Here is a 22,282-nt window from a genome sequence, read left to right as displayed (position 1 = left end):
AACCGCATCTCAATTTTCTATAGGTGTCACAGCCCGTGACTGACGTGTGCTTCCTGGCATTCAGAGCTGTTACAAGCAGGCAACACACTGAATAATGGGAACAAAAGTCTCTGAAAGATTTGGATTTATGGGAAACGGTTATGTTATATTTCTTTGCTTCCATTTCTTCAAAACATGACTTTTTAATTCAGTTAAATCCATACCATTAGGTTAGCCCCACCCCCGCAGTCCTTGGATACTTTTCCAAGTTTGGTGTTACTATTTTCACATGTCTGTCAAGGAATATGAATACTACATGTCATCCTTGTCTCAAAGTGAATCCAGACATATTTGGCTAAAAGACCATTTGCAGGATATGTACAGTATGAAGTATAGTTGGTCCTACCATTAAATATAACCCTAAAACTAACCCTAACCACACAGCAAATTCACCAGTGTTAAATCAACACTATTAGTGTTAAATTAACACGGTTAGTGTAATAATATAACACTCTCAGTGTTAGGTTAACACTAATAGTGTTGATTTAACACTGGTGAAATTACTGTGCATTTCCCCAAGCCTAGCCCTTCTCCCACAACACTTTACATCACACTTTCTGTAAGTCTTTGCCTGGGAAAATAACATTTTGTGGGGATTTAGTAAAACAGTGCTACCTGTGGAGAGCTTGCTTGGTGAAAACTAGGAAATATCATAACTTAAGAATGTTATTAATATCTGGGCTGATACTCGTCACTATATATACTAGTCTTCTGAGATCTTCTGAGGTCTTCTGAGACCTCCACAAAGATGTGAAACACTACTACATCTAGTCACTTTGCTGCTAACGCAGTGCATTTGTACAGCTCAACATGTTTGGAGAAGAAAAATACCTGCGAATTTTATTATGTGCCACTCTCAAATGGTCTTCACTTGAGCCTGGTTATGGTTTCTGTTTCCATTGGTTTGTGAGAACAGGGAAACCCTAAGCCAACTGCTGTTTCCGAGTACCATAAATATACAATTAATCAGCATCTCCCTACTTCATTATGTTAACCCATCAGAAAAGTTGATTGGCTCTCAACATGGTTGCAAACTGAAACCAGAACTGAACCAAGAAACCTGAGCATGATTTGTAAGCGTTCCGCACAGAACCATGTTCATGTGGAAATGCTGCTGGAACGGTTACACCCTTTGCTCAGAACCATTCAGCCTTGCGGTGGAAAAGAGGCTTATATACGCACAAGTATGTGGATACCTGCTCACACAAAATTTCTACTGAAAATAAGGCTAATATTAGGGGGTATGTTCCACTGCCTCTCTGTCCTGTGCTGAGGGGAATTATCCCTTCATAACACTTATATGGCTTTGGGCATGGAAAAGCTAAGCTCATGTGCACCTTCTCCAGAGCATTTCATTTCAATTCAGACATTTTTGTATGGATATGGAGCTGTGTGTACTCAGTTGAACATTGGTGTCTACGATGGGTGTATCTTAAAATAATAGAATGAATCATTTTTAAAGGAACACTAGGTAATAATTTGTAGTTTTGCTTCTGGGCACCTCCTACTGGCTGCAATGTGTGATTCCCATTAACAGCACTGTCATTAAATCAAGCGAGGAAGGGATCCTATCCAAGAGTTACATAGTGTAATTTCAGCAGTACTGACCAGAGTACCAAACACAGAGTGCCTATTCTTCATTGAAGAATCATAATAATTTTGAATCTGTAATTTTAAGGCAGGGGCGTCACGGTGGCGCAGCAGGTAGTGTCGCAGTCACACAGCTCCAGGGGCCCGGAGGTTGTGGGTTCGACTCCTGCTCCGGGTGACTGTCTGTGAGGAGTTGGTGTGTTCTCTCTGTGTCTGTGTGGGTTTCCTCCGGGTGCTCTGGTTTCTTCCCACAGTCCAAAAACACATGTTGGTAGGTGGATTGGCGACTCAAAAGTGTCCGTGTTCCCGCATTGCACCCAATGATTCCAGGTAGGCTCTGGACCCAATGCAACCCTGAACTGGATAAGCGGTTACAGATAATGAATTAATTAATTTTAAGGTAAAAATACTACTTTGTTGTTTCAGGGGTGTCTTTAAATCTTGGGTCATACAGTGTACAAATATTTTTTACAGTATACATGGTTCCAGGGCAGCATGAAAGTGCATCAGGTAATCTTGCTGTCACACAGCTTTGGGGTCATGGGGTTCAAGCCAACTCTTGGTGACTGTCTGTGAGGAGTGTGTTCTCCCTGTGTATGCGTGGGTTTTCTCCGGGTGCTCCAGTGTCCTCCCACAGTCCAAAAGCACACACGTTTGTAGGTGGATTGGCGACTCCAAACAAGAAAAAAAGTGTCCATAGGTGTGAGTATGTGACTGAATGTGTGAGTGTGTGTCACCCTGTGAAGGACTGGTGCATCCTCCAGGGTGTGTTCCCGCCATGGGCTCAGACAATGAATGAATGAATGAATATATGGTTCCATTACCACCTGGAGTGCATATAAATGACCCTCCTTCTGTCAAGTTACAAAGTAACAGCTAGGCAGTTCAGAAAATTAATATCCTGACCAGGACTTTGCTCCAACCCCAGCCCAACTCCAGCTATTACAAAACAGCCTCTGAAATGTCCAAGCAGTTGGAGGAAAATCCTGTGTAAAATTAATATTTTCAGCAGCTGAATCTTCAGGCTCTGCAGAAAAGCATTTAATTTGATCTTAAATATTTTACAGATGGCACATAAAGACTTGCATACATTTGAAGTTAAGCCGATGATGAATAGGCAGCCACTCCAATAATGGATTGATGTCCTTCAGGGAAATATTTAGGTCCACACAGGTCACCGATTTGCTCCTGGATGAGGGAAGCCTAGTAAACATGAATCAGCCAGACAAGCGCCTCTAAACAGCAGTCGTAAAAGCATGCTGTTTAATGACATAGCTGCGTCTGCCAATTGAACCACTATTCAACAGGGAGATTTCTTCCAGGGATGGTGTTGTGCGAAGTACTCAGTTGTAATCCAAGATTATAGCTAGCAGCTACAAGATTTAAATTAAATTCTTGGAGTTATTTTTCTTTTGTAAGGATTATTTTGTGAGTGAGCACAGCAGTGGGATAAACTGGAAAAGGGCACAAGTCATGAGATTCTGACGTATTTGCTAGTCAAAATTTTTGTAGCGCAGTGCCTAATTAAACACCTCCCGCTTATCAGTTCAATATGAGTGAATCTCAGAGGACAGAGGTGTGAGGCTCACATTAATCCATCATTCAATAAACAATTCTCAGAAGCATTGAATCTACGATGAAGACTTCTGCTCCCAACAAATCAGGACCATCTGCCATAATTCCTAAAGTAATTAAAAAACAACACTGTCCTAATGGAAAGATATAAATAAAACTCTCACATTCCATCCCATCGATACGAAGCAGGGGAGTAAAAGAGAGTCAAGAGGCATTGGTTTTACAGAGATAAAGAACAAAATAAAGGCCCCTGTCAATCACTTCCACCGATATTTTACATGATCAAGAGAGGCTGAGATGTTAGGCCTTGCTGAAGACTCCTATAGATGTTATTATAGGATCATCTTTCAGACTTCTGACGTTTATCTTCTGATTTTGCCGAGTCGCTTTTTCCCCAGTGAGCAGCCATGTGTGCTGGTGGGGGGTCTTGACGTGCTTTAGCCAGCGGGAGGTCTCTCTCGGTCGGCCTTTTTTGACTAAAGCTCTCCAATCTCTCTCCAGCTGTGATGTATGAGGCTTCAGCTGCTTGTACTCGTCTGCATTCTCATATTCATCCACAGTGTCTGTATATTTCAAATCTAAAAAAGGTTTTCTAGTCTTAGGAGCATATCGCTAGGCAGATAAGGATCCGTGGTTATCATTGCTGCTATGTTTTGCATTCAAATTACATAACTCTATGTAGTTTCATAATATATTATCATGCGATTTCATAATAATTCATATTTAAATTTAATTATTTTCACATATGAAAAGTTAGAAATTTCACAAATCCTTTTTGGAACTGGTAATAAATTGAATGACTTTCTCGTCTTTCTAAAATAAATAAATAAATCTGTATGCAAGCAAATAATTCACATTTAAAGCAACACTATGTATGATTTGATATTTTGGCTCCTGGGTTTCCCCTACAGTTGCACAGTGTAATTCACTTTTACAGTACTGTCAAGTCACCCTTTTCTGATCTCTTGCTCAGCCACACTCTTTCTCTTCCTTGCTTCCTCCATAGCTGTCAGTGTATATGGCTTGTGCTGTGAAGATTTACACAGTTCTCATGAGAGGTTTCCTGCCTGCCTCCAAACTTACATAGTACAGTTTCTAATGCCTGGAATAGCAATGATATACGTGCTATTCTCCCTACTACAAGTCAGCAGTCATCACACTGTTAATTAAGCTGTAATTTTAAGGTGGCGACATAGTGATGTTTTAAATCTTAAAAAAAAGATATCATTCAGTCTAGGTAAACATAAAGGTAGTATGCACTGAAAGCTTTGAATATGCCCTTTAAACCGAAAATTCTATATTGGTTTCAGTGAGCTTTAAGTGACAAAATATGAACTAAGTGTGAGAGGAGGCATTTCAAGGTATATGTGCCATAAGGGACCTAGGAGGGTTAATTACCTATAGGAGGAACAAGGACATTGTGTGCTGTGTGATGGCACACGGAGCACTGCAGCACTGCAATTATTTTGAATTCTCAACGCTGTCAAACAAACTGTAGAAGACTGCAGGAACAAGGCCTTTTTTTCTGCAGTGTGGCCCTAAGGCACTGGGGCTTGTAGGAGCTGACCAAAGGCCAGACATCGATGGGATCTCAAGGCCCTGGCAGCCCCGATGAATCTCAGCATGTACATCTCCATTGCCAGGATGTGCTAATTGCTTTATCGATTGGGAGTTTTGCAGAGCTACCGCTGATAAACACATCAGGCAGAGACATATTGGCCTGTCGCCCTTTTTTTTTTTTTTTTTCTCCTGAGCTGTTGTTCCAGAGGCTGGTAAACAATGCTTTTGGGGACACCTCTGGGTTTGGCTTTCTACGAGACTGCAATCATAAATCTTCACAAGGAGGAAGTTTAGAGAAAGCGTCTGGTGCGACAGCTGTCAGCACATTTATCAAGCCACTGGTAGCAGAGAGGTGGGATAAGATGAAAACCTGGGAGATACTGGAGGCCTGTTTGTCATCCAGTCAGTGGATATTCTTTTTAAATTGCCACATGAACACATTTATTAGTTGGGAGTTGCTGACTGACCTGGTACGTATGTCACATCTCTGCAATTAGATCTGAACTAGTTTCATAATCAAACCAATTTGTATCCCCCATACAGAGAGTTAAAAGTATACAGCACTGATTACAAATTACATAGAAAGTGTGATCAGTGACATGATCTTTGTTAATAATGGCTTTGAGTGTGATTCCACTGTCTTGTGCGAACTTTAAAATGATTGTGTAACCATTTATGGACTAAAATGATCTCTAAATTTAGCACATAAACAACGAATAAAGTGCATCCTAGATATTACTAACATTAATGAATGAATGAATGAATGAAGGGTGGCACGGTGGCACAGCAGGTAGTGTTGCAGTCACACAGCTCCAGGTGAGGAGTGTGGTGTGTTCTCCCTGTGTCTGCGTGGGTTTCCTCTGGGTGAGCCGGTTTCCTCCCACAGTCCAAAAACACATGTTGGTAGGTGGATTGGCGACTCAAAAGTGTCCGTAGGAGTGAATGTGTGTGTGTGTGTATTCCTGCCTTGCGCCCAATGATTCCAGGTAGGCTCTGGACCCACCATGACCCTGAATTGGATAAACGGTTACAGATAATGAATGAATGAATTAATTAATTAATTGTCTGTAACTGCTTATCCAGTTTAGGGTCTGGAGCCTACCCAGAGTCACTGGGCAAATGCTGATTATTTGTTATGATTTGCAGGTACAGTCTACAAATAAAATGCCCAGGTTTCTACTGTTTCACCAAATCCAGGAAAACTGTTAAGTACACAAAGAATAATCATAGAAACAATTCTGTGAACTGTTGTGGGAGAATGCTGCACAGGAGGATGACAAAAGAAAATCAAACTTTTTGGAGCTTAGATTTGTGTTATATTTGGGTTAGGGGCAACCACGAAGGGCTTACTATCAAGTGCATTGGTGCAGTTCGTTCATTATACACAAGTCCTGGGAATGTTCTTTTAGAAAAATGTTTAAAAACATCACACTGAGACCAATATATTTTTGTGCCTCATTTATTTATTTTGTTTTCATTGATGATTTTTTTTTCATGAATACAGCACTCTGCTTGTTGCATATTGAACAAAGTTAGCTTCGTTCACATCTGGTTAATTCATTATCCGTTATTTATCACAGTGATTCACTTGTTGGATAGTTTGTGCAATAAATTATTTAGAAAAAACTGTGTTTGTCGTAATCAATGAGGTTCAAATACGGTACAGTGTTAAAGACCTTTCCTTGTGACAAATATCCAGGTGATTTGAAAGGACCACATACTTTTTCACAGTGCTGTAGTTGTTAAATATTGAAAAGCCCAGGAGATCATTGTTCATTATGGCCTGCTTAAGCATATGGCAACGTTCTGATTTATAAGATCAGCAGCACTCTATAGTGAACCAGAAATGTTCCGTCTACTGTGTAAATGGGGATTAGCAGCAAATATAGTTATGAATACATATTCCAGTTTTCAGTGCTTACATATTACACAGTCAAAGCTAAATACAATGAGCCAGTGGCGTAATGGAAGCCAGTGTAAGCAGTGCATATGTGAGTTTCAATTATAATTACACATTTCAGAATCAAACCTTCTGATAAGCACATCTGAATCAAGAAGGCTTTAGAACGAAAAAGTGAAGAACAACTGTTTTTCAAGATTTCCTCTCGGCTGCTGGTGCGTCTTTGATCAGAGCTCTTCTCACAGAGAGTACGAGTATGTGAGTACTGGATAAGGAGGATTAGTGGATCTGACATTCTGCTTCCTTCACTCCTGATGAAAGCGACCCTCATATAGAAACATCATTATCTGCAGGTCACAAACGCCCAATTATCCCAGGTTTGTGCATGCTTTTAGTAACCTGACTAGGGCTTTTAGAACCCGTTTGCCAACTGTTCATACTGTCTGACCTTCACATGCACCCTGCTTCTGGTCAAGGCCTGAAGAAAAAGACCACTAACCTGAGAGAAATTTTGAAAAAATATCTGTGAATAGTTTGATTTCTTTTTCTTCAATGAGCTTCCATACAATGTAATCATCAGTTAAACAAGGCGCTGATATATTGTATTTAATTTATATCAGCCCAGTGAATTTAGGGTTGGTCTAGCCACATATTTGACATGAATGAAGTTGAATTAGCTGGCTAGGAAATCTGAAGTCTGTGGGGAGACCAAGTTCTAACATTTAAGTTTGTAGAGTGAACCAACTAGCTAGCAGTCACACAAACAATAATAAATAGTGTGCTGTATCTTGCTATATAAATCCTAGTTTGAACAAATCAAATTTGAAATATTAAATACTCCTAATTACACAATGATCTATAAGACAATTCAGCTGCTAAATCTGCCAATTTACTTCAATTCAATGAGTAAACTACCCCTCCAAGAGATCATCTAAAACATTTCACTTTAACTTAAAAAGTATGAGCTTCCATCCTTGTGTACAAATTGTTCTCTATAATCTGTCGTTGCTTACCCTTTGCTTGTCTTTATGGTTTCCATCTCTTGCCTCTTCCCTTTGGTATTGTTGATCTTCTCCGGTTTTGGACTCTGCCTGTTTTGTGACTTCGTTTTTGGTATGTCCCTAAGGTTGTGTCTTGTTCTCTGTGTTTGACTCCCGCTTGTATTGGACTACTGTTTTGGACTTGTGTTAATAAACACTTTTATACAGTGATCCACATGTATCAGCTCTCTGTCCGGTCAAGACACACACTCTACATCACATGCACTGCCTGCCTATTCACGACATCAGTGCAGTCTCTGCAATGGAAACTGAATTACGCTGTGTCTGATTACATTTGTTGACTAGGAGAAACATGTGATATTAGCTTTAGTGTTTGTAATTTGTCTGGTTTTGTGACAATGTTGATTTTTGCACATTATTTTAATTTATGGTAAATTTAGCTTAGGTTTTAGCTGTATTTATTCATTCTTGTTTTTAACATTAATATAAAAAATGTTATTAAAGTTGTTGCGAATTCTAGTTTAATTTAAATATTTGACTGAGCGCAAGATTTAACTGTTTAATTTACTTTGTATTTATATAAAATAGTACTTTGCCAGTACTTTGCAGGGCGACACACACTCTCACATTCACACCTAGGGACACTTTTTGAGTAGCCATTTCACCTACCAATGTGTGTTTTTTGAACTGTGGGTGGAAACCGTAGTGAAATGTACAATACCAGTCAAAAGTTTGGACACACCTTGTCATCAGTCATGGGTGGAACAGTGCACCAGCCCCTACCTCTGCACAACCCAAGTTATGGTCTCAAACACATTAAGGCTATGAGCAGTTTTACAAATTAACTCTTGACTAGGCCACAGCTGTTCACTGAAAACCATTCCAGGTGACGACCTCATGAAGCTCATTGAGAGAATGCAGAGTATGTGCAAAGCTGTCATCAAAGCAAAAAATGTAATCTAAAAGAATCTAAAGTATATAAAATATTCTGGTTTGTTTAACACTTTTTTGTTACCTACATATTACCATATGTGTTCCTTTATAGATTTAATGTCTTCCATATTCATTTACAATGTATAAATTATATATATATATAAACTAGACTGGTAATGTACATTCACAATATATGTGGAAAATGGCCCAAAACAAAGGAAACCCTGAGTAGGAATGTCCAAATATTGGACTGGTAGTGTACCTGCAACATAAGAATATAATTTGTGCCACAAGAGCTCAACATACTGGTAAAATGTAAAAAAAAAAAAAGTTCTATAAGAACATCTAGGGATAACATTGAGTCTTGAGCAAATAAATCAGCACACTGCTTCCTTGCTTTCTGACATTAATCCACAACCTATTGCTCCTAATCTGACGTCTCTGTTAGCACAGGCCCATATGACTCCAGGCCTTCAGCACTTTAATTAACACATCTCACTACCCTGTTCCCCTCCATGTCTCCTGGAATGTGTCGGATGCACTTGTAACACACTTCAGATTAATTGCCCGTTAATGTGGAGGAACATCACGAAGCTGTAACATTTTGATTTTGAACCAAAGATTCCCACTTCACGCTGATTCATCTTCAGAGAAGAGCATGTCTCTTTACCAGACATCAACAGGTTTAGAGTAGTGTTCAGGCCCCAGTTGTACCCTGCAGCAATTGCAGAGTGGACACTTAAGCCCTGTTTTTATTCAGCCTCATTCACATAATAGTGCAACATAACCTTGATGTATTTCTAATTTGAACTTTTGAACTGTTATGTTTTCCAATTTATTCCTGAAGGGGTCTGGCTTCAGTGCAGTTGATGATTGCATGTAGTTTAATAAACATATCTGATTCTTTTTCAAATTCCTGACAAAAAGAAAGGTTTCAGGGTGTGTTTCTGCCTTGTATCCAGTAATTCTGGGTGAGCTCAGGACCCAGCTCTCTAAATATATTAAAACAACTTCCATTATATTCACTTGGTTAAATCATATAAACTGTAGATAGTATATACACTATACCACCATACAATTTCTTCTCAAATTAACAGGTATTACAGGAAACATATCCTCTGGAAGATGAGTCGTTTGCATTTGATTGCATTCAGCCACAAGGGCACGTGGCTACACAATGATCACAAACACCACTCCAACTTCTCTCAAGACATTGGATAGACCTCCATTGCTCCAGAGATCTCAGTTTGACTGTTTCTTTTTGGTGTAGTGCATGGGCTGGGAACTGAACAATAGTCTGCAGTTAGAAGGGCTGCGATATTACCTATTATATGATGAATATAGCCCCCTCCAGGGTGTATTCCCGCCTTGCGCCCAATGATTCTAGGTAGGCTCTGGACCCACCGCGACCCTGAATTGGATAAGTGGTTACAGATAATGAATGAATGATGAATATATATATTTGCTTGTTGAATTTGCTGGAAGAAGACATTACCTTTCAGACGTAGTGTGTGACACTGCGAGGTCATCAGAGTGATCAAGGCCTTGAATTCTTGTCTCAGTTCTCTGTGTGCTTTCTTATCAAGCCTCAATGAGGTCATCACTCTTTTATGAAGTTCACGTTTTGGGAACTTGGTCTTTTATTCTGGTGATATGAACATCCCTGAGATAGATGTAGAACTCAACTAGATACAAATGGAAAATACAATACATAGTACTAATACAGCTCTGTCCTAATTTCTGTGTATACTTGGATATCAAAAATTATCCCCAAACTCTGTGCTGTAATAATCCTCTACTGCAACAGAGAACCCAAAGCTGAGAGCAAAGTGAGCATTAATAATTTTAGGATGACACCTCTCAGGAGTGTGTTATCGCCTACACTTCATGTTTAAATTCTTCCAGCTGCTGTGTTCTAACTGTGTCTTGAAAGGTCATGACAGACTGCACTTTTAAGCAATCCTCACAGCTTTTTGAATCCCAGCTTCACACCGTCACATATTGTACACCTCAACACCAGCACTAAAAAGATCAAGCAAAACCTGGCTAAATTAATTAGCCTGAAAATAGAGGGTATTTAAAAGCACAGTAAAGCAGTTCAATTCACATAAACTTTAGTAAAGATGTTCCCAGACTCCCTGAAAAAGAGCTGACAGTGACTTATGAAAAAGAGCAATGTCAGCAGCCCACACCTTTACGATAGCGCCAAGCCTCGGTTTAATAAAAAAACCATTGCTCCACAAACTTTTTCCCTGCTGTCATTTGGAGGTGACTCACTCCATCATTCTGATCCTCTGTAACTCTGACACCAGGCGTTTCAGAGAAGTTTCCAATTAGAAATGAAATGGTCAGAAATGTGGGCCATCTCCATGAATTATGCACAGCAAGGAAGATTTGCTTTTTTTAAAAATAATGCCCCTCCAAATATGGTGCATTGCAAAAGCACATGTACATTAGGTTCCCTTCTCAGCCACCACATTCAAAATTCACAATCTTCACTTCCTTATTATCCCCTCCAATGTGAGGAGATATTTTTGATATTTAGAAAGTAAGGGCACTAACAAGTAGAGAAGTTCTGAAGTTCTTGAGATAAGTATGCCATAAAAGGAAAAGCAAAGCTTTTGGAGAGTGAAGTAAAAAAAAAAAATACAATAAAGAACCTGCAACAAAAGGTACAACAGAAGCCCAGGGGAGAAAACCTTAGTGTTAAACCTGGAATCAGGAACAAACGAGCGCTGAAGAGTTTGCAGATGTGTTGGAGGCTAAAATGTTGCTCAAGTTTTCTCCCTGAGTTAGTGCTTACGGGAACTCAGGCTTCTTTTTTTTCTAACAAGCAAGGCTATTTATCAGCTCTGAGGGAAGGCCTGCGGAGCGCCATGTAAGTGTCTCTCACTTTCCCTCTCTCCCTCTCTCTGAGGAATGTACTTAGAGAAATCTCTTGGCTGCAAAGAGCTGGGTGCAGCATATCAAAGATGGACCAGGCTCAAGGGAATCGACTCAACACTTTCCCCTTGGTGCAGGCCCAAAATACGCTCAGACAGTTTGGAGCAGATTTGTGTCAAATGGAAGGAGGAAGAATGTGTTTCTGGGAGGCAGAAAAGAAGCTGATTGAGAAGGAGAAGTAGAAATGAGGGGAGAATTTTGATTAACTTTCGGAGGCAGAAACACTGTAGTTGGCCTTGATTTTTCTTCAGAAAATGCTAATATTCTCACATGTATATGTAGATTGTACTATTTGTTTTTATTCCTTAATCATTGTAAAAGGAAAACAACCTGATTTCTACATATATCAATAGTACTAATTAAATTCTTCACTCAGTAGGTTTGTGTGCTTTTGGAAAGGAAGAGAAATCCTGTTGTGTTTGCATCAAGTAGTGCCACACTTAGTTTTCCACTCTACACTATAAACCCTTATGTTCAAAGTGATTAACTGGACTGAGTGATTCTAATATAAAATATATTAAAATGTTTCACTTAAATGAACAGTTAAATTAATTCCTTCTTTCTGAGTTTGTGAAATTGTAAAATTTTGATTTAGCAGAGTCCTGTTGATTTAGCAGAGACCAGTGCAGCAATTTTCCAAGATGGCAGATGGTCTGGGGTTCACTGCTTTTATTGAATTTGGAGAGGTTCATGTGTTTATTTCAGCGCAAGGGGTGGTGGCACAACAGGTAAAATCAGTCACATAGATCTAGAGTCGTAGGGTAATGGGTTCGAGTCCCACATCAGGTCACTGCTCTGAGGAGTCTGGTGTGTTCACCCACAGTGCAAAAGCAAATGGTAGGTGGATTGGCCGTGCAGTGTCTATAGGTGTGAGTGTTACAGACAGTGAATGAATTTATGGTTAATAGTACTTAATAGTATTTTTGGGTTGTATAAAGCATTAAATTAAGTTGTAGACACTTATAGTAAATGTTTATGCATACTTCTGACAAGTTTATGAACTTAAATTTTATGGCAATAGATTGCCTTAATTTTTTTGAGTTCTGATAACTTATTCTGGTTTACAGTGTAGGTCTAATAGATAATCATTTGTAAACAGAATCTACAAAATAATCTGAAGAATGTAAGACTCTAGATTCTGATTTATTATGTGATTTTATGGTATTTGTAATATTACACATAACCAGCCAAAATGTGGACATTTGAATCAATCAAGACATTCAAACAACATATAATTATAAATATTTCAATATATTTCAAAGTTTGAATATTAATGGATTAGATTGTCTGGTCGTACTTTTATAACCACTTCTTGGTATCCACACTCATTTTCCATTCTCTCAGCTCCACTGATGGTACAGGAGCACTTTGTAGTTTTACAGTTACAATCTTTAGATCATCTGTTGTTCTGAATACTTTGTCAGTTGCATTTCACCATGTTCTTCAGTGCTCAGGATCCCCACAGAGCTGGTATGGTGCGTTTTGTGTGTGTGTGTTGTGCTTGTACAAGTGAATGAGACACAGTAGCTGCTTCTGGAGATTTAAAGCCCTCACTGCGGGACACCAAACAAAAACATCCATTTCACATTGTCCAGTCACCACCGATGAAGGGTTAGAGGATGATCAGCACAAACTGTGCAGCTACAAGGTGGACCAACAAGGTAAATTACTGAAGTTAAGTGTGTCTAACAGAGTGGACAGTCAGCGGACACAGTGTGTAAAACCTCAGACAGCACTGCTGTTTCTGATCCACTCGTACCATTGCAACACATACTAACACACCACCATACTTGTCATTGTCACTGCGGCCCTGAAAACAATCCTCAACCCAAATCATCTGTGGGGGGTCTTGACCATAAAAACACAAGGTTTAAGAGGGATAACAAAGTATGCAGAAAAACAGATGGACTACAGTCTGTAATTGTAGACCTACAATTGTAGAGTGCTCTTGAAGGGTCAGTGCAGCTGAGAGAATGGACAGTTAGTGTAGAAACAAAGTAATGGTCATAATATGGCGACTAGACTGTGTATATTACATCTCCAAAAGTTTCTAGACACATTTTCTAATTAGGAACTTCACATTATACTGGTATTAAATGCCCTGGGGCAGCTGCACATGGGCTTAAATTCACAAAGCTAAGTGCCAAGTGTTTGTGCCAAAAGATAGAAAACTACTAAGCATTGGGCTTTGAAACAGTGAAACTGTTGCTGAATTGAAAGAGCACCATCCAATAGCTTTAGGATTTAGCAGGACATTTTTTGTCTTGGATGATCAAATTATATGTTGTATGTTTGCCAAAGTTATTTGTACTTTAATCAAAATGGCAAACATTAAAGTCTAAGATGGTCAGTCTCGATGTTGAACTTGCCATAAAATAATTTTAAAATGTAAAGTAAACTGTGGTTAAACTGAGTTTCAGCCAACTTAAATCATGATGAAGCAAATTTTCCAGACCATTGCTAATTCATGTCTATTGAAGATATTAAATGCAGGCAGCCAGGGATACTCCATTAAGGTCAGTAAACAGTAAAATGGTCAGATGACGAGTAGGTGAGTAGACCTACACTTGCTGGTCAGTAGTGCGAGCAGAAGGCAGATGATGTGTGTGTATGCTAGAGAAGCTGAGCTCCTCCTCTGTCAGCTGCTGAAAGTCAGACGTGCTTGGAATGTGAAGCCGGATCAAATCCTCTGGCACAGCATGGAAAAAAAGAAACCTGGATCCTCCAGGAGAGAGAGACAGAAAAACGTCGCACTCATCAGCATACAATCACGCCTTTGTTTGGGGGCCACTCTTTAATTATCACGGAAGCCTGCTCTCAACGAGCAACACGACGCCCGGAAATGAATAATGATATTAGGAAATGGAACGTTCCCATGGGTGGCTAATCAATAGCTGCCGAGTGTGAAGCATTCTAAAGAGCTATTTCAGAAGCTCTGGATTTGTTTTGTTTTAATGAATGTGGTCCTAAAGCATGATGACATGAATCTAATAAATAAAGAAATAATTTGGTAGGAAAACAAATTTAATTTCTGCACTGCAGTTTTGTTTGTGAGATCAGAGGAACAATCACATTTTTTGTAGAACCAGATTCTGCTCTACAGAGTGGGTCCCTCACTCAAGGTGGCCATGTTTAAAATAGGTTTAGTACAAAATCTCTGATACAGGTCATTTGGTGTCAGTCTAATAGCTATTGCACAATGTGAAGTGGAATCAGTGATCAGAGAATCAGAGAATCGGAAAATGACTGCTCTTACATGATGTCTTAATAATGCATGTGTTGTAGTGTATATTTTATTAGCTAATTCATCTATTTTTATGTGCTTTTGTTTTGTTTTATTTTAATGAGGGTAATCATAAGATATTGCAGTTCCTCAGGATGGCCCAAGTCTGATAAATACATCGCAAGAAAATAGAAAAAGTACTGTGCTTTCCAGCACTTTTTTTTTGGTGGGGGTTTTGAAAGCTCTGCTTATCCTATCCATTCATGAAGTGTTGTGAATGCTCTTTATTTGTGCTGGGACTCTTCTGGAAGTAGGATCTGGTCAATCGTGTATACGGCACATGAGGCAGGTGCTGGTGGCTTCAAAAAGGAAGTGGCAAGACATAGTGAGCGTGGGCGAGAAGCCGCTCTCTGAGCTGAATACAGAAGCACGCCGCACCAGCTTGTCTTGTATAACGAGAGTGGGGGTGGGGGGAGGGGAGTCTGGGGGTAAGGGAGAGGAGAGAGAGAGAGAGAGGGAAAGAGAGGCAGAGAGAAAGACAAAAAAATAAAAAAGGAGAGAGAGAGAGGGCCCAGGGATATGGAGGCGGTGGATGTCGTAATTTTCAACCTTCAGTTCACAGCTGGCATTTACAAGTTGGCTATCGGGGTGTGTTTTTGAGAAATATGGTGGGATTTGCATGAGTGGGAAATGAAATTCCAACATAATAAGCTTGATTTAGCTGATAATTTGAAATGTGCTCAGTGTCAGAAGCACTGTACCTCTTTAGCTAACATTCACCTCAGGCAAGTCTGGCTAATGACTTCTGTGAGAATCTTTTAACACTGTTAGCAGAGACCTTAAATACCTTTCTAACGTGACTGTAATAGTATCTTAGTATTAGTATTCAGTCATATGCAGTTGTATGTGTTCTTGGTGTGGTGTTTGAATGTGTAAAGCTCTTATACATATGGCTTATCGTAGAGAAATTAACATGCAATTCACAGGCTCTGCTGGATAGTGACACCAGGCGCCGGAGCCTGTGTTGAGCAAAAAAGGGTGTGCCAGATAAAACCCCGGTTTGAGGCTTGCACCATTACAATACAAATCACATGACTGATGACAAACAAGGCCTCGGATTCTGTGGGACACATGATCGTTTCATTTTGAGTGTCGCTACTGCATTAAGAGGGTTAGAGCCCTCCATGGGTTTTATTCATATTTATATCAGCCAACACTGACATTTTTATGCACACAGGCCTCCTCAGTGCTATTTGAAAGGATATTCTCTAAGGCTGGGGAGATTGTATCAAAAAAAATATAAAAGGAATCGCCTCAACCCAAACACAGCTAAAAAGCGTCTTTTGTTTTTGAATAAGAATCAATAAGTTACATTTGTCCCTTTTCCCCATGCTGCTCTGTTGCAGTTTACTGTCCTTCACTCCCAGTTCCATAAGCGCTCTTGCATTCAGTGCCAGTGTACATCATTGATGTGTTTATTCTGAGTGTTCACCATCACAAACACCTCACTCAACTAGTGAGAACGATTCAATGAGGCTTCAGGTAATGAACATTTGGCCTGGAAAGTCTTGTTGATTAATGAAGCCTCGTTTTGCCATCACTACTGGTGGACATATCTGAAGTCAGCATGCTAATTGCACGCTCCCTCAAAATTTGTGACATCTGTGGCATTGTGCTGTGTGATAAAACTGCACATTTTAGAGCTGCGTTTTATTGTGGCCAGCCTAAGGCACACACCTATGCAATCAGCATATTGATATGCCACACCTGTGCTGATGGATTAGCTCGGCAAAGGAGAGGTACGCAGTAACACAGATTTAGACAATTTTTTGAAGAATATCTGAGAGAAAAAGGCCTTTTGTGTACATAGAAAATATCTTACATCTTGGAGGTCAGCTCTTGAAAAATGGAAGCAAAAACTAGCGTTGTGTTTATATTTTTATTCAGCAATTTCCTTCAGGGTCAAAGTAAGTAAGCTCTTAGTCCATTAACAATACCTCATATATATATATATATATATATATATATATATATATATATATATATATATTGTAGTATCATATTTGCATTAAAGACAACATAAACTGGAGAAATACTGTTCTTAAAGCAAAATAACTCCACAGTTCCATCTTAGGAAATATAATTTGCTCCATCTTTTAAAGTGGAATAGTGTGTTTGAAGAAGAAGCTAGCTGTAGCTGGTTCATGGTTAAGGTTGAACTTGTCTGTGAGTTTTTATTCCCTCTTTCTCATTTGTGGAACTGTTTAGTTATGTATCACTCTTGTTATGAATTTACTTCCACGCAAAGTCAGTGGTCTTGACAATTTGGAGTCAGTTCCACCTTAAGCAATGCATCTGAAGTAGCAAAATTAACCTACAGTTTGTTTGAAGGTCTCTCCACCGCCAAACAGCTCCCACGTGCTGCTTTCTCAGTGGTGCCTGTGCCAGATTTGCTGAGAAAGAATGTCTAACCAAAGCCAGGACTGTGTACAAACACCAAAACTTTTTTTCTACAAATGATCAGGAATTTCAAATATGCATAAAACTAGAGCATAGAAAAATGACATAAGTTTATATGATATTCCAACTATTAAAAACTAAATTTTTTTAAAAAATAATTTTTTAAAGGTATTTGGCATTATGTTAATTTTAAATTAAAAAAAGTAAAGTTTCTGGAAATTAATCATAAAAACTTTAAACTGCAGCAGCAGGAACAATTGCTACAATGCACAAGCTTTACAAAATATTTTAATTAATTTATAAATGCTGTGTCATGGTTCAAGCAAATTGCATATGATGTTGACTATCTAATATTATTTATATACAGTAATACCTTGACTTGCGAGTTTAATTTCTTCAGTGACCGATAACTTTAAATAAGAAAAACGTACTTATAAATAACAATGTATAAAAAATGAATAATACATAATAAAAGAAATGTAAATAAATAAATTTGTTCAATTAATTGTGTTTACCTTTAAGACAAAGATGGTGGAGGTGGTTGGGGGAGTTTTTCTTTCGCGCTCCATCGCTTAACATACTCGCTACACACTTAATGCTACAAATAAACAGTGATAGGAGAGAGATGCTTGCACTGCAAGATAAGCAAGTGAACTGAACGCTCGCTGGACCACCTAGTGGTGGGTGGTGTAAGCTCACTCACTCGTAACTCAGATCTCGGCTCACATCATAAAACAAAAGATCGACCGAGCGACGGCTCGTTCCTTGGAAAATTTGTATGTATCTGTGAGGAGTTTGGTGTATTCTCCTGTGTCCTTGTGTGTTTCCTCCGGGTGCTCCGGTTTCTTCCCTCCCATGGTCCAAAAACCGTGTCCGTAGATGTGAGTGAATGTGTGATTGTGTGAGTGAATGGTGGGTTTGTATGTGAGTCGCCCTGTGAAGGACTGGTGCCCCCTCCAGGGTGTGTTCCTACCTTGCAGCCAATGATTCCGGGTAGGCTCCAGACCCACTGCGACCATGAACTGGACATGTTGGGCCATTTTCCACACATGGTCAATGTACAGTACCAGTCAAAACTTTGGACACATCTCATTCAATGTTTTTTTTATTTTTTTTTTTTATTGTTTTCTACATTGTAATTGAATATGGAAGACATTAAAACTATGACAGAATTATGTAGTAAATTAAAAAGTTAAACCAGAATATGTTTTATATTTTAGATTTCTTCTAAGTAGCCACCTGTTGCTTTGATGACAGCTTTGCACACACTTGGACATCCTCTCAGTCAGCTTCATGAGGTTGTCACCTGGAATGGTTTTCAGTGAACAGTTGTGGCCTTGTCAAGAGTTAATGTGTAGAACTGTTCGCCTTTTTAATGTTTGAGACCATAACTTGGGTTGTGCAGAGGTAGGGGCTGGTATGCAGGTCTATACAGAATCATCATCTATTCCACCAATGTCTGAGATGATGTGTCCAAACCTTTGACTGGTACTGTATGCATGTATGTATGGGATATTTAAACACATTTTGATAAGCTTGGCCAACCTCACAACAGCTGCTGCAAAAAGGAATTCAGATTCATTGCATGTATTTCCGCTACTGTGACATAGTCACAAATAATGTGGACTAAGCCCAGGTAAAACTGACCAATTTACTCAGGATTATGTGGCTCATGCTATCAGACATAGCACACAGAGAAGTATGTAAAATGACACTGCTTCTGCTGTATGACTTGATTACCTCCCTTCATAGACCCAACTTCCTCCAACTACTCAGCCCTAGTGATTTAGCTTAGCAACCTGATAGACAGCTCAGCAGAGACAGGTTGAGATGTGAGCTGCACGCTGATCCAAGAGCTGTCAGAACTGTCTGTGAATATATCTCATTGTGTAAAAACACAAGACAGTCTAAACAACTGGTCATTACTTACCACTGTGAGATATCTGTGAAGTCTAGAGAGTATTACAACAATGTTGACATAGTTCTTATATTTCATAATGTTTAAATCACTAGCAAAACCTTCCCTTATAGTAGGTTCTAAATTGAGAATCTAATTGTAATTTTTGAATATCACAGTGGCCCTGTGAAGGACTGGCGTCCCCTCCAGGGTGTATTCCCGCCTTGCGCCCGATGATTCCAGGTAGGCTCTGGACCCCCCGCGACCCTAAATTGGATAAGCGGTTACAGATAATGGATGGATGGATGGATGGAATATCACAGTGTTTGACTACAAATGTGTGTATATGAAAAAACAAGCAGGAACTACATAAACACTGCTATCTTGTATAGATGACACACCTGATTTATCAACAAAAGAATCAAACATTCCAGAGGTTACTTCATTTTATGAGTTCATTCTACACCTTCAAGGTAATCCATCTGAATCAAAATGTCAATCCACCTGACCTCAGAGAACACATATTTATTCTGGTTAAAAGATAACTATGGGAGAGCACTGGGTTGAAAAAAAAGGGTTTCAAATTATGATTCAGATAACAACTTAAGTCTCCTTGTTCTTTAAGAGTCTGGGCTCTTCTTTGATCCCTAAAAATGTAGTGGCCATTTTTTCATCTTTGTCCTGTTCCAGTTGCCCTTGTGGCAAAGCTGATAGGAAGTAATTACAGGTTGTCTCTGACTGCCAGAAAACTTCACTGTGCTGACTTATGTAGTAAAATCATAAGAGAAAAGCTTTGCTGGAATTAAAGCCGTAGAGATTAGAGAAAATTGAAATGGAATGACTTTGCAGAACACCTGGCAACCTTGTGTGATCAACATGGCCTGTAAAATAGGGCTGATTTATTTTACTTTCTTCAGTTTTTTTAGTTATTCATGAAGTTTCTTAGAAAAGAGTTTGCTCCTAGGAGGGCCTTTACTTTTATTAGTGTAGACTTATTATAATTATTTAACTAAATTTGGAGTAAAAGAATACACTAGTACAACAGAGTTTTAGGGCCATTTGGAAAATAAAAAGATTCCAAGAATAAAGTCAGAATTCTGAGAATAATCTAAGAATAATTCAGAGAATGCAGTGTTTTTCTTAATACGAGGAACTAAGAGTAGACAGGCGTTCTGTGAAAGAAGTGTATGGAACGGTAGGTAAGGTATGAGTAGTTCAGTAAGATACTGCGGGCCTAAAGCATTTAGAAATTTATAGGCTAAGAAGTATTTTATAGTCAATGCAAAATTTTATGGGTATCCAGTGTAGGGACAAGAGAACTGGGGTTATATGGTCAAATGTTTTAGCTCTAGTGAGCACTCTGGCTGCTGCATTTTGAACTAACTGAAGCTTTTGTAATGCTTTGCACGAGCTCCCTGCCAGGAGCGTATTGCAGTAGTCTAGACATGAAGTTATAAATGCATACACTAGTTTTCTGCATCTTTTAAGGATATAATTCGGCAAATTTTGGTAATATTGCGAAGGTGGAAGAAGGTTTACAGTTTTGACTGTACTGGATATATGAGATTCGAATGAAATTCTGTGGTCAAATCAAATGTGAGATTCGAATCAAGAGCTACCCCTAAGTTTTTAATGATGGTACTGTGTATTGCTGTTGAATTATCAAGATTAATAACTGCATTTCTGAGTGAATGTTTCTGAGTATCTGTACCTAGTAACAAGACCTCAGTTTTATCAGAATTTAACATGAGAAAATTTATTTCAGTAAGACATCCTGTTGTTTTATGTAGACAAGCAACATCATTAGGTTTGGCTGATATATACAGTTGTGTGTCATCAGCGTAACAGTGGAATTGAATACCATGCTTACCGATTAATCTACCCAGTGGCATCATATAGAGTGTGAATAATATAGGGCCAAGCACTGACCCTTGTGGAACACCATGTTTAACTAAAGTATGATGTGGGGATTTATTATTCAGATAAACAAATTGATAACGGTCAGATAAATAGGATCTGAATAAAAAGAGAGGGCAGATCCTTTTATTCCTACCAGATTTTCCAGCCTATCAACTAGCATCAGATGATCTATGGTATCAAACGCTGCGCTAAGGTCAAGCAGCACCAGAATAGAGATACAGCCCTTATCAAGTGAAAGGAGTAAGTCATTTGTTACTCTTGTTAGAGCTGTTTCTGTGATTTGGTCTAAATCCAGACTGAAAAATGTCATGAATGTCATTGTTTTTTAGGTAAGAGCACAACTGTGCTGTGACACAACTTTTTCTAGAATCTTAGCAATAAAACGAAGGTTTGATATTGGCCTGTAGTTTGCAAACTCAAGAGGGTCAAGTTTGGGTTTTTTAATAATTAGTTTGATTACTGTTAGTTTCAGAGGTTTTGGTACATATCCAATGTTGACAGATGAGTTTATTATTGTGAGCAATGGTCTAATGACTTTAGGTAAGATTTGTTTAAATAACTGTGTTGGTATTGGATCTTGTAAGTATGAAGGTGATTTAGATGAGCTAATTAAACTAAGCAAGTTGTTTTCAACCTCGACCCTGAACTGGATAAGCGATTACAGATAATGAATAAATGAAGTCATTTTCATAGACAGGATTGAAGCAGTCTAAGTGCACCTCAGAGTTGGCAGGGGGTTCATCTACAAGAGCTGTGACTTTGGACTTTGGCAAATACAGCCAGTGGGTATTCCTGAGAGTCAGTCAGTACTGACAACTTGGCCTTGGTCCTGTCCTCTTGTCTATAAGCTAATAAATGCAGCCAATTAGCATTATTGTAATCATACCTTAGCCTACAAACTTTACAGTTAAGGTAAAAACAGGTATCACGTTAAGTACAAAATGTATTGCCAGAGACAGGTTTATACCTTTTCAGCTCCAAAGAAGAAGCTAGGTGTTATAGCTAGCTAGCCAGCAACTTTGCTAATTTTAGTTCTTAGCTTCATATCCTACTATTGTTTTAGTGTTGCCACACGTCCTGGTTTTCCCAGGATCATTCTCTTTTTTTTTTTTTTTTTTACTGTCTGCCCCGGAAAATTAATCATCCTTCTCGGGATGCCAGTTGTCCTGGTTTTTTGTGAAAACACTCTTCCATTGACATATTCATTCACCTTCAAATAAGCATATTCTGCTGGTGCATCA

General features: G+C 39.0%; 1 long non-coding RNA gene across 2 annotated transcripts in view; it reads left to right on the top strand.

Moving 5' to 3' along the window:
* The first annotated feature begins 16,486 nt into the window (after positions 1–16,486).
* Positions 16,487–22,282, top strand: part of LOC136688455 (uncharacterized) — a 41,691-nt gene continuing 35,895 nt past the window's right edge. For both annotated transcript variants that reach the window (XR_010801151.1, XR_010801157.1), the window contains exon 1: positions 16,487–16,563. This is a non-coding gene — a long non-coding RNA (uncharacterized lncRNA). The remainder of the gene's footprint in view (positions 16,564–22,282) is intronic.

This window comes from Hoplias malabaricus, chromosome 1 (assembly GCF_029633855.1).
Source record: "Hoplias malabaricus isolate fHopMal1 chromosome 1, fHopMal1.hap1, whole genome shotgun sequence".
NCBI lineage: Eukaryota > Metazoa > Chordata > Actinopteri > Characiformes > Erythrinidae > Hoplias > Hoplias malabaricus.
Note: the sequence above shows the minus strand (reverse complement) of the source record. Positions and strands in the feature narration are given on the sequence as shown.